At 34.5% G+C, this 13301-nt stretch overlaps 1 protein-coding gene across 9 annotated transcripts in view; it reads left to right on the forward strand.

The window, feature by feature from the left end:
• NHSL1 (NHS like 1) overlaps positions 1-13301 on the forward strand; it is a 345331-nt gene that overhangs the window by 233368 nt on the left and 98662 nt on the right. The gene's annotated exons all lie outside the window — the stretch shown is intronic.

A 13301-nucleotide genomic window follows, 5' to 3' on the forward strand; every position in this document is an offset into this window, starting at 1 on the left:
AGTATGGTGACTTAAAGTGCAGTGACTAGTATGGATTTCTAGGAATGTTATTTCTAGCAGTGGAACATTCTTTTGTGTGTTTTATTCTATTGAAGTAAAATATTTGATTCTCCTTTTTTTGTTTATGGTATTAATGAATTCATGCTTTACCTTTGCCATTGGTTGATCTGTTCTCAGAGTCTGTTAATGAGATATACAGTTTCTTTAGTTTCTATCTTTATGAGTTTACCCTAATTGACACCTTTAAACCCCATAAAAGGCTTTGAGAGGAGTTTTTAAACATGGGTTACATAAACAAGTTTGCTAAGTGTAAAATGAAATTAATATTATTTCCTACTCAAAGTATATCTACCCTTACTAGATTTTTATTTACTATGTACCTGAAATACCAGGTTGCAAAGAGATTTCTGACTAGAAGTCAGAAAACTTAGATTCAGTCATTTTCTTAGTATTTATATGATTTTGGGCAAGGTGCTTAGTTTTTCATGCACTTTTTCTTGCTTACTTAAAATGAGAGTGTCTGCTAAGGATCCTAAGAATTTTAATTCTTGTAAATAACTTTGAATGTAAAATATAAATTCCGATGTTTTTTTTTCCAAGATATATTTTTTTTATGTTAAAATGTTTATAATGAGACAGAATCTACCTATAAATTTAATTGAAATTTCAGCAGTACAATTTAAATTGAAGTGGTTATGAAATAATATTTTTAAATTTTTAAAGTTTTTTCCCCCTTAATTGAATGCAGGTGTGGAATAGTCACAGGGTGGGGTGTGTGTGTGCAATTCAATATGTCTCCACCTAGTCCCACATCAACAATTAATTTTATTGAAGAATATCATTGACTCTTACCAGTTTCCTCAGTAACAAAGCAAACTAAGATATGTCAAGCATGGAGTCTATGTCAATAACTTTTACTTTACTTGTATATTTTAATCAACAATTGATTATAATTTTTTTTTTTTTTTTTAATGATGAAGTGTGCCATTATCTTTTATGACCTGGAAAACCTTTTGACGTTTTGGTCTTTTTAAAGTGATTTGCACAATTCTGATATCCACTACTAAGGTTTTTTTATATGGCTAAATCTGTAATAGGGTAGAGTTTGCTATGATTGAATAGGCAGAGATATTAAGAAGACTTAAATGCTATTGCTTTAAGTCCAAGGCTTTGTTACATTTGTTTTGGAGAGTTATAGGAGGATTGGTTATTTGATTTTCATGTACCACATCTAGCTTTGATTCTATACTTTTGTGGTTTGGTTAGCATCATCAATAGGGGGAATGAAATTGTTATTACTTGGTTTGAATCATGTTCTTATATATTAGCTTTTAAATGTTGCACAAAACCATCAAAAACCAGGAAGTCATCTCCCACATTGCTGTAGGGTTCCTTTGCTCCAAAATATGCTGTGAGCAAACTTTTCTCTTCTTTCATAATCTACAATATCTGTCTAGTTTTTTCATTTCCATGAAATTTCTTTTGTCATGATATGGACAACCCATTTTACCCTTCTGAAATGAGATAATATTCCCTTGCTGTTTTGTTGAAGTCACATAGATGATTTCACACCATCCAAGTATTCAAATATATCCTCTTTGGAAAACATTTGAACAGCCTATAATAAGTTGCTTACTGAAGGTCTGCTTTAGTCTACTTTCGTTAACAGCTATAGTGCATTCATCACAACATAAACTTATAATCCTGCATGATCAGAGCATGGAGTGTTTTAGGTAGTTAGAGATTAGAAGCATCTAATACTAGTATATTACATTATTTTCTGTGTCCTTTTAAGCTTCACAGTTATGATTGAAGGCACTCTTTAGGCCTAATATTTGTGAAGAATTATGTTGGAGATTCTGGTCATTAAAAATTTCAGGCATGTGCTTTTGATCCCTGGAGGACAGTTCATGTTAGAAATGCAAACTTTCTTCTCCCCCACTACCCATCCCATAAAAGATCACAAGCCTCTAAAGCAGTTGCCTTATATGTATTGTGCATGTAACAACATTCCTTGGATTCTTTTCTTGGCAACTTTCATCATATAATGTTTGGAATCAGAAACAGATTTTGTGTGTGTGTGTGTGTGTGTGTGTGTGTGTGTGTGTGTGTGTGTGTGTGTGTGTGTGTGTGTGAGTGATGTGGAAACAAGTGTATATTTCAAGCTAAAACAACAATAATTTGTATAGAAATATATTTTTCTTCTATTCAACTAAGATACTGAAAAAAGTGTAGGATGTGGAAAGTTACATGGAATTGGATTTGATTAAAATAGAATTTTATTAAGCTTAAACATAAAGAGATACAAAGGCCTTGGAAACATCAATTGAATTTACATTGCCCTGAACATATAGCTCTCTTGTCCTTTGTTCTTACTGGGATCTGAACAATCTTTGTATATGTGTAATTACCTACTTTCTTCCCCTTACCCCATTTTTAAATTGTATTATACTTGTTAAACATGATGTACTGCTCTCTAGGGACACTTTAGTTTGCTTATTCCATAATTTAAAGTAGCAGTCTTAATAAAATGTTGAAGGAAACTAATTTTCAAATAGATCTTAGGCAAAGCTCTTCAAATTTAATGAACTAAACCAAACCAAGCTTTTAAAAATTTTCCTTTGTCCTTAAAAACAACAAAACAAAACATAAAAACCATTTCAGTGTTCCCTTTTTCTGTTCTCTCCTTCCCCCGCCCCCTTCACAAAGTGCCACAATCTTGCTTGCCTGCTTTATTCATTCATTTATTTATTTTGGCTGCAGGAGTTGCATTAGCATATAAATCAGCTTATAGACATTACAATCTATAAGTTAGCCTGACCAACTGATTTGAAACACCCATATTTGAAGTATCTAGAATATGGGAGGATGTTTCAGGACAAGCTTTATAGAGGTGATAATGCCTGATGTAATTGTTGGAGCTAAGAAATTTATAGTTGTTTTACTGAACCAAAGAACTTGAATTGCAAAAAGAATTGATGTCTTCATTTTAATGTTTTCCCCCTTTTCTCTCTGCTACTGTGAGATTTATTTGGCACTTTCCTTTCCTTTTGTTCCCTTTAGTTCTCTTCCCTCTCTTCCTCATTTTTCTAGTCCATATTTTCCCCTTCCCAGTAATTTTCTACTCTTTGATTGTCCACTGGGGGAACTGACCTCTTATGAGCTATATTCAACTCATTTCTGCTATTGAAGATGTCATCAGTAGTCTAGACACATATTAGTAAAGGTGATACTCAGTAGATGGAGCCAGATGGAGCAGAGTGATAAAGGCAATTTGCTGCCTAGCACATTATATCACCATCATCAACCAGAGACAAAGATATGTTGGAAAATCTTTTTATTTGAATGATAAAAATAAATGATGCTGAAAATGGCTCAGGTGATACTTTTAGGCAGTAATAGTAACTTTTCAAGGTAAAAGAGATTTAGAGGAATTTATTTTGCATGAAAAAATAAACTAAATCGTGCATTATTTTTTGAATTTTAAGACATTGAATTTAAGTTCTAACTACATGGTCTACCTAGAGAGGGGAGGAATGTGTAGGATAAAATCGTGGTGTTCATTCTGCAATATTCACATTGTCTTGAGTGCTTGCAGATAGTTTCTTTTAACATATATTGAATATGAAATTATCAACAAATATTAAAGTGCAAAATTTTGGATACTGGATAAAAAATAAGTAGAAAAATCACTTGGAGGGAGAAAAATTAATGAGTGTTTAATGAATATTTAGTGATTATTCATCTCATTTGTCTTGAGAATATCTTAAACAATCAATTAAAAAAAATGAATGAAAGTTGGGTTAGAATTAGTAATTTATATAAACTAGTATTTAAATGAGGAATACTTGCCTGAGGGTAAAATTGGATTGTTTTCTCAGAGAAATTTTGAAAGCCTGGGAAGAAAAGGATCTCAAGTGGTCCTCTGCTTTCATAAATGTCCACACAGGAATAGTGTACATGCCTGTAATTTAAACTTCCTGGGTGAAGCTGACAGAACTCTGGAGCTCTTGGGCTATGTCAGTCTACTTTCTCTACTTCTTTTCCTTTGTGCTTCATTTTTGAAGAAGACATCAAGATGATGTTCTTGCAGGTGAATTGGATTTAAGTGAAGCAGAATTGCACAAAATAGTCATCCTCCCTCTTTCTTCCTGGGTTATTAAACTCCAGTGGCCAGACAGAAGTTAAGAAAATTGACAATGAATGTTGTAAAATTACCTATGCATATATCTGGTAAATAAAAACTATTTAAAAAAAAAAAAAGAAGAAGTAAGGATAAGGAAAGAATAAATTCCAGGTATGAGAAGGAGGAGATGCACTATCAATCAGAAAAGAACATAGTGAAGGCCAGCTTGATGGCATATCTCATAATTTGAGAAGGGTAACAATGTCCAAAGGGGATTGAAAGATAAATTAAGATTAGGTTTTTGCAGGACTTTTAAAATTATATAGAGGAAGCAAGTGAAGCATTTAATTCATATTCAATAAAAGAACAAAAATTCTTTAAAGCTAAGAAATCTTTCAATTATGTCTTTACATCCTGAGAACCTCACTTAACATATGTTTATAGAATTGTTGAATGAAGGATACAAGTGATGTTCCTCCCAATTCTTAATAGAGTAATGGCATCATTTTCCTGAAAAATCTAGTGGTCAACAAGTAAAGGGATTAAAAAATGTGTTAATAATTAATTTACAGAGATTTTTGGCTAAAAAAAAACTGTAAGAAACAAGAGATATGAATTTAGGGAAATGTGGGGAAATTTGTATGAATGGATGGAGAGGAAAATAGGAGAATAATATATGCAATACTAATAATGTATCAGAATTCAGATTATTGTAAAGATCAGTCTTGATTGCAGAGATCTGGTGATGAAATATACTGCCCTACAAATGAGGTGTGGATTGACAAACTTGGTTAACATATTGCTTTTTCATTGTTTATTTCATTGTTTATAAGAGTGTGTGTGTTTTTTTGTAGAAAATGGATCGTGATGAGAGGGAAATGTTAGAAATGTTTTGTGGAAAAATAACATGACTCCTGATCTAGTGCTTTTCTTACTGGGCTATTCAGCTGCCTTCCTTTGTATCCCTATAATTTTCCACAATACCTGGAATAAAGTAACTGCTTAATAAACACTTGGTGTGTGACTGATACCTTCCCCCCAAAAAAAGAAAAGAAAAGAAAATTGACAATGGCTCAGGATGCAGTGGATGATCTTGGGGACTTTGATGAATGATCAAACTCTAAGCTCCACAATATCTGTTTCAACTGCTTCATGGCTGTTGGAAGAAATTTTCTTTCCCTTCCAGCAGGGAAAGTCTTCATATTGGATAGACTCACCAACAGGTTTGAGTCCTGTTGGTTACACTCAACCTAGTTTGGCCCATCTGCAGAGACAGTTTTATTGGAATGCTACTACTTCTTGAAGCTACAGGTGAAAGATAGACACAAAGTTGAAGTGCTAGTCCTCCCTAAACGCCCCCAATACAGCCTTCTCTCTCTACAAAGTTTGACATTAATATGGTGAAACTCCAAAGGGGGTGGGGCTCCAGCTTATATAAGGAGGAATGAACCGGTCAAGCTCACATATAGCTAGTCAGAGCTCCCATGCTATCAGTGAGTACCAATCCCTGTAGTTCCAGCATGGATATGATAGGGAAATCTAGTCTTTAAAAATAAAAAATGAATTTAAAAATATATATTTGGGTTACTTCCCCTGAATTGGTTTTCACATCAAGTGCTTTTCTGTACAGTTCTCCTATCCTTTCCCCCTCCTCTCTTTTCTTAAAGCTAATACTTTTCCTTTTAGTTTACCTCCATTTAACATATATATCCTATATGCACATAATTCTTTGCATCATCTCTCTTTTAGAGTGTGAACTCCTTGAGGGCAAGGGCTGCTTTTGACTCTTTTTGTATCTCCAGTCCATAATACAATTCTGGGGACTTAATAAAAATAATAAAATATAAACAAGAAGAGCTTTTTGAATTTTAAGGGTTCTAAAAACAAAATAGAAAATATGAAATAAAATTAAAGCATTTCATATTTAACCTGCTCCTCTGGCTCCTCTTTTATTTTTTGCCTCAAGAACAGTTTGCAGTTTAATGACTATTGATAACTATAAGAGTTAATGATAAGTTTTTATATGGCAATGTACTAAAGATTCCTCTGCATTTCAGATGTAAACTCAAAATCAGATTTCTCTGGGCATTGAATCACAGCAACGGATGAAGAGGTATAAAGAGTGCTGAGGAGACAAATAGCATTGGACTTCAGGGACTCTAGCAATGAGAGGAGAGTGTGAATAGGAAGGAGCCAGGCAGATTGGCATACCTTCTCTTCTATTAATTCTCATCCTCAATTTTGTTATTCTGAACTCTGTCCCTCCTCACCATCTATGATTATAGTTCCTATGGAAGGAATAGGTGAAGTGAAGTCCCAGAAAGCAAATCATAGGGGGGAGGTAAAGAGGGAAAAATATCTCAACTATATCCTAAAATGAAGGACAGAGAATTTGCCATAGCCACTATTAAAAACTCCCTGGGGCACTTAATCAGGCACATGAAAGTGGGAGACTATTGGGGACTTGCTAACCACAGGAGAAGGATCCCAGTAAAGCTACTCCTTTTGCACATATTTTCTTAAATTAAAATGGTGTGTGATTTAGATTTGTTGGATTAAATGAGATTATGCTCTAATACTTTTGAAATATATAAAATTTCTGACCTAAATGTTTAGCTGGAGCTTTCTTCAATAGTACCTTTAAATAATGGAACTTGAAAAAATTACTCTAATGCTTTTATCAGATTACTGACTGACTCTGGCCCTCTATAAGTAGTATCTTATTAGCTCCTTACTTCCATATTGTGTGTCTCTGAAAATCTATAATTGAAAATAAGCCAATCCATTGGATCCATATTTGGTTTTGAATTTTAAGAAAAAGAAGATTTAACAATCTTCCATTTAGTGGCAGAACCCTTGACATCAATTCTTGTAGAGTGTTTCTATTCTAGAATTGCCATTATACAAGCACAGTTTGAATAGAAATAATTAAGTGTCATATGTTTTGGGATAGGAACCTAAGAGTATACTTTCAGACACTAGATCAGATAAATCCTAAATGCTATCTGATCTATTCCCCCCCCCCCCCCTCAGCAATTCAAAAAAAGGTTTCCTTTATGGAAATGTTTGCTGGTAGAACAAACACTTCAAATTTAAGCACTTGTTTTGTTGTCTAAGAAATTTTTGTTGAAATATCTTGTTTTATTTTGAAAATATTTTTTCTATTCTTGCTTTCAAACTTCTACATAGCATTTTGTATGTACAATCCATCCTCAACTTTTCTGGGGATAATGCTCTTAGAAAATGGCATAAAAGTAAAAAACATGAATGTTGATACATTGAAAAATAGGAAATAGATCAGATTCCCTGTAACTACCAAAACTTGTAATTTTTCACTAGATTATTTCTGCATATGATTCTGTTGAGGTTGGGAAGGTGGACATCAAAAGTTTAGGGTTACATAAACCAGTATAGAGAAGTGTCTCAAAAGAATTTGAAGGCTTTAACCCATTTTTTAGTCAAGGGGCAAAGTTTATTGTAATTGTACTGCCATTACAAAGTGGCTAAATTTCCAAAAGAAATTGGCAGAGAAACAGAAAGGAGATACAATTTATCCAGTTTTTTGTCATTGATATGTTAATTTTATGGCTTATAGGTAGGATGGAGGAGTGGTCTCCTGACAAGATTAGCAGTCACTAATGAATTGAGGAGTGGTCTCCAGAATCAGACAAATTGTCAGAACAATAGCATTCTTAGGTTGGGTGTGTGTTGTGTGGCAAAGCCAGAGGACTTTGGATTCAGAGAGATTGCCAGAATAGAAGACCCCTCAAGGTTAGGGGACCCCAAAATCATCTCTATATTTCCCTAGAAGCTATACCATATCAATTCTTTATGACAAAACATACTGTATGACAGATGAAATTCTTAAAACAAAAATGTTTTTTAACCTGAAATCTTATCTTTCATTGTGTCAGAAGGCAGTATGAGGGCATTGTACAGTATATTATACTGTTGTAAACCTCTTTATCTTGGGCAGCCCTTTGAAAACTAAGAGAGAGTTTTCAGGGACTTTACTTGCTGAAGCTCAAAGAATATACTTCCAGCACTTTGTCTTTCATGGTTTATTGATAGTAATTGGTGAAGAATAAACCAGCTTGAAATACAGACAGTTCTCACTTTATGTAAATTCTACATTTTGCAAATTTTGACTTTAAATAAAGAATGCTGAGGGAAATTCAGCATTTCAAAAACCAAACAAATAAAAAAACACACTTAAGTTAATTTTTTTACTGTTCTGTGTGTCCTTGCTTTCTCTGTCTTTTTCTGCTTTTTGATCCGTGCTTCATGACCTCTTCCTACTGTATCCACTACCACTAACCCCTCCCCCCCCCAAAAAAGAAACAACCAATAACAGCAAACACAAAACAAAAGTAAAACAAAAAACTGCAGATAGATAAAAGTGCTGCTACGGTAGCCAAATGGGAGCTTGTGACTTTTGCCAGGACCTTTAGCACCCCCGTGTCAAGCCCATCCACCAAGTGTCTGGTCCAACATGTCTATCTTCTGTGTATGCATTTGGCCCCCATCTGTCCGCCCCCACAGCCCACCAAGTGTTTTTTTTAATTCTGATCAGTGTATTTCCTCTTGCTTTCTGCACTTGATCTCTCTGTGTCCTTGAACCCTGTGCTGGCCATTTCCCTCCCCTCTCCACAGGTTCTTGGCCCCTTTTCCCCCTCCATTTCACCCTTATCTTCTTGTTTTCAAAGGAATTTGTATCACTTAAAATTGTTTTACAAGAATGGTCCACTTATATAAAGTGAGCAAACTGTCTGTGGTCTGTCAGCCACATCTGCTTGTGGACAAGTGAGATCTTTTAAGGGTCTCACAGCTGACAATGGCTAAGGATGCTTATCTAGCACCTTTATTTTCCCATTCAGCTGCATCACTGACTTTGCCCTTGGTCTTAGGACTCAAAGGACTTATATTATGTACTATGCATAATTGCAGCACAAAACTTGAATATTAAAAGGAAACTATGAAACAATGCAATAAATTCATGGAGAGCTCTTTATTTATTATAGAACAACTAGATCAGTAAGTAGTAAGATACCAGCTATTCTATGGACTTATATATATATTATACTTTCCTTTTTTTTTTCCCCCCCCTGTACTCAGCATAGCTATGAATATGCATAATTGCCAACAAACAAATCAACTTAATAAATAAATAAATAAATAAATAAACACCATGGCATAGAAAGCTTTAGGATAAAGAATTCTCTCACCCAGAAGACTATTGATTGGGTCAGGCCATATGGCATAGGCTAGAATGGTGAGGAGTACATAAGCAGTATATACGAACTTGAACTCGACTACTTGAAATCATGAGAAAATATGAGGTCCTGGCACAGTTAAGGGGGCATTGTGAACTTTACATAAGATTTATACAAGATTGAATCCCTAGAAGAGAGAAGATACCATCAGCTGTTTGCTTTCAGGTTCTAAATTCTTGCTGCCTCCTGGTGCCTCATCTGTGTTTGGAGGATACCCATCTCATTATAACTTTCTCTGCTTTCCCCCCTCTGTTTTTCAATGTCCCCAGATTTTTGTGGGGTCCAAAGATCTCCTAATCTCTTTTCCTAAATCCCTTTAGAGCCAGCCCTTCCCCACCCCAAGGAACTATCTGAAAGCTTTCAAGAATGGCAACATACAAATTTCTTTTCTCACCCCTCAAATGTTTTGAGGATATAAATGTCAAAAGAATTTGGAGGAGATATAATTAGGTAATGTTAGATATATATTTTAAATAACACTATGAGTATCATTCAGAATTTCTGAAAAGCTTGTAGGAATACAACCATGGATTCATTTTTTAAAAAATTTTCATATAATTTATGTTGTATTTAACAAAATTAACATGTATGGGTCTACCTGCCATCTAGGGGAGGGGGTGGGGAGGAGGAGAAAAGTTGGAACAGAAGGTTTTGCAAGGGTCAATATTGAAAAGTTACCCATGCATATATCTTATAAATAAAAAAGTATAATAAAGAAAATCTTCATGTAATTGTAATCTAGTACCTTACATGACATCTGGAACATGATAGCTATTTATTAAATGATTGTTATTGTTTAGGAGCAATGTGCACACTGTTTTGGCTCCTCTTCGTTTTATATTTCTTTCTTCATTTCCTTATTTTCTTTATATTATAAATTGTTGTTGCTAGCTGAAGTTTAACTTAATTTTGGGAATACTTAGTTCTGTCTCCCCACTAAAAACAAAACAAAACAATTCATGTCTCACATTTTTTAACTGGCAGTGTATTCAGTGCTTATCTGTAGAAGATAAGGAATTTGTCCTTTAAGGGGAAAACTTGAATCCCTTAGAGATAGGGGAGATTGCTTTGGTTTACTGCATACCAAGAATTTCTCCTAGACAAGACAACTATTTTGGTCTTTGCCTCTTATTAATTTTTTTCTTTCATCCCTATTTCCCATTTCCATCTCGGGGGAAGGGAGGAGAGAGGGAAGGACCCTTCATGCTTTCTGTAGTCAAAGACATCTACCTTCCTTTGCCTGTCTGCCTGAAAGCAGTTGGGTCAGGCCATATGGCATAGACTAGAATGGTGACAAGTACACAAGCAGTTCATATGAATTCAAACTTGACTACTTGAAATCATGAAAAAACATGAGGTCCTGGCACAATTACGGGGCATTGTGAACTTTACATAAGATTGAATCCCTAGAAACTAACAACATGTTTCAGAGAGTTAGATCATAGAAAACAGAAACCAGTGTGGGTCACATAACAATGCCTTTCATAATAACATGTTTTTAAGATATATAAGCAGCATGGTTTCTCTTAATAAATAGGTCTGTTGAATTACCAGAAACCCTGTTTCTTTATTTTCAACTACCACTAGCTGGTCACAACAGTTCCACAGCAAAAGAAGTTTCTTGGTACCTAGCTTAAGTGCTGTACACTGATTTTCCAGTGTATATCAGAAGATAAATACTATTTTTTTTTTTTTTTTGGTGTTTTGTTGTTGTTGTTTGTTTTTTGTTGAGGCAATCGGGGTTAAGTGACTTGCCTATGAGGAAATAGGGACTCAGAGATATCTTCTTGGCAGTTCTATCTTGGGCAGTAAGTGCCAAAGTTGGAATTCAAATCCAGGTCTGCTGTAAAGGTTCCATATTTTGGAAGCTGAACACCACCAGGCACCCATTTCCTGGACTCCTTGTCAGTATAGGCAATTCATTTAAACCATGTTTGTGTTTTATAATTCTTTTGGGGGAGGGATAAAATTAGTTATACATCAAAATTTTAGTGATCATCTGAAAGCTAATCTACACAAGAAAGGAAGAATATGGTGGAAGAAATAAAATTCTATGTCACATTATTTTGTCTAGCAGATAAGAAAAGGTTTTTCTGTCCATTATAGGACTGGACTTCCTTCCTGTTAGTCTTTTCATTTTATTCCTTTGTTACTTGATGCTATTGATAGGCTTAAGGTTTAAAGTTCTTTTTAAAAATGAGGTCTGTTCATCACTCCTTGATGGGAATTAAGATATCTTCATCCCATTTCACTTAATTGTTTAAAAAAGCCCAGCTTTTTCTGGCACTAAATTTAACTATAGAGATTTACCTCTAGGCTTTATTAAATAAATTCAGTAAGAGATTTTCTGACTGAAGGAATTAATGGAGCTTTGGAAAATTGGTTACTATATCTTAATTTTAAAGATTCGAATTCAAATAAGGCAGTAGTAAGACCAATCAAGAAGCAAGACTGTTCTTAAATGAGTACAAATCATCCTTCCCCCTTTTCTAATCCCTGCATATGATATGTTTTTGATTGATTCTTTGAACTGTAGAATCCATGTGGCTTTTTGTAATGTCAAATCAAAACATCCTCTGAGGGTTTGTGAGTGGTGGGAAGAGTTCAGTTTCTCCTGTAATAAATAGGAGTATTGCTATTGGATTTTTCTCTTACATGTTTTTGGAATGGAAATTATAGGGACATGGGATTTTAGAGCCAGAAAGGGCATTCATATTTTCTAATTCAATTATTTATTTTGTAAATATAGAAACAGAGTCAGAAAGGTTAAATGATTTTTGCTCAAGGTCATGGGGCTAATTAGTGGCAAAGGTGCTACTAGAATCTAAGCCTTGTAATTTATAATATACTTGGATACATCTGGCAAAATTACAGTGAATGTTTTTACTATAGGAAAGTAGGATTTCAAATGTAAGGGACATAGAAGTTATTTAGTCCACCCTGCTCATTTTGCTTTCAGTACTTAAAATTTATTTTTCTTTTTCCCTGTTTTAACTTTTTAAAAATTATTTTTCTTTCTTTTTTTTTTTTTTTTTTTAATTTTTATTTTATTTTATAATTATAACATTTTTTTGACAGTACATATGCATGGGTAATTTTTTACAACATTATCCCTTGCACTTACTTCTATTCAGATTTTTTCCCTTCCTCCCCCAACCCCCTCCCCCTGATGGCAAGCAGTCTTATATAAGTTAAATATATTACAGTATATTCTAGATACAATATATGTGTGTAGAACCGAATCCCCTGTTGCACAGGAAGAATTGGATTCAGAAGGTAAAAATAACAGTTTACATTAATTTCCCAGTGTTCCTTCTCTGGATGTAGCTGGTTCTGTCCATCATTAATCAATTGGAATTGGATTAGCTCTTCTCTATGTTGAAGAAATCCACTTCCATCAGCATACATCCTCGTACAGTATCATTGTTGAAGTGTATAATGATCTTCTGGTTCTGCTCGTTTCACTTAGCATCAGTTGATGTAAGTCTCTCCAAGCCTCTCTGTATTTCTCCTGTTGGTCATTTCTTATAGAACAATAATATTCCATAACATTCATATACCATAGTTTACCCAACCATTCTCCAATTGATGGACATCCATTCATCTTCCAGCTTCTAGCCACTATGAAAAGGGCTGCCACAAACATTTTGGCACATACAGGACCCTTTCCCTTCTTTAGTAGTTCCTTGGGGTATAAGCCCAGTAGTAGTATGGCTGGGTCAAAGGGTATGCACATTTTGATAACTTTTTGGGCATAATTCCAGATTGCTCTCCAGAATGGTTGGATTCTTTCACAACTCCACCAACAATGCATCAGTGTCCCAGTTTTCCCACAGCCCCTCCAACATTCATCGTTATTTGTTCCTGTCATCTTAGCCAATCTGACAGGTGTGTAATGATAC

This window comes from Sminthopsis crassicaudata, chromosome 4 (assembly GCF_048593235.1).
Source record: "Sminthopsis crassicaudata isolate SCR6 chromosome 4, ASM4859323v1, whole genome shotgun sequence".
Lineage (NCBI taxonomy): Eukaryota > Metazoa > Chordata > Mammalia > Dasyuromorphia > Dasyuridae > Sminthopsis > Sminthopsis crassicaudata.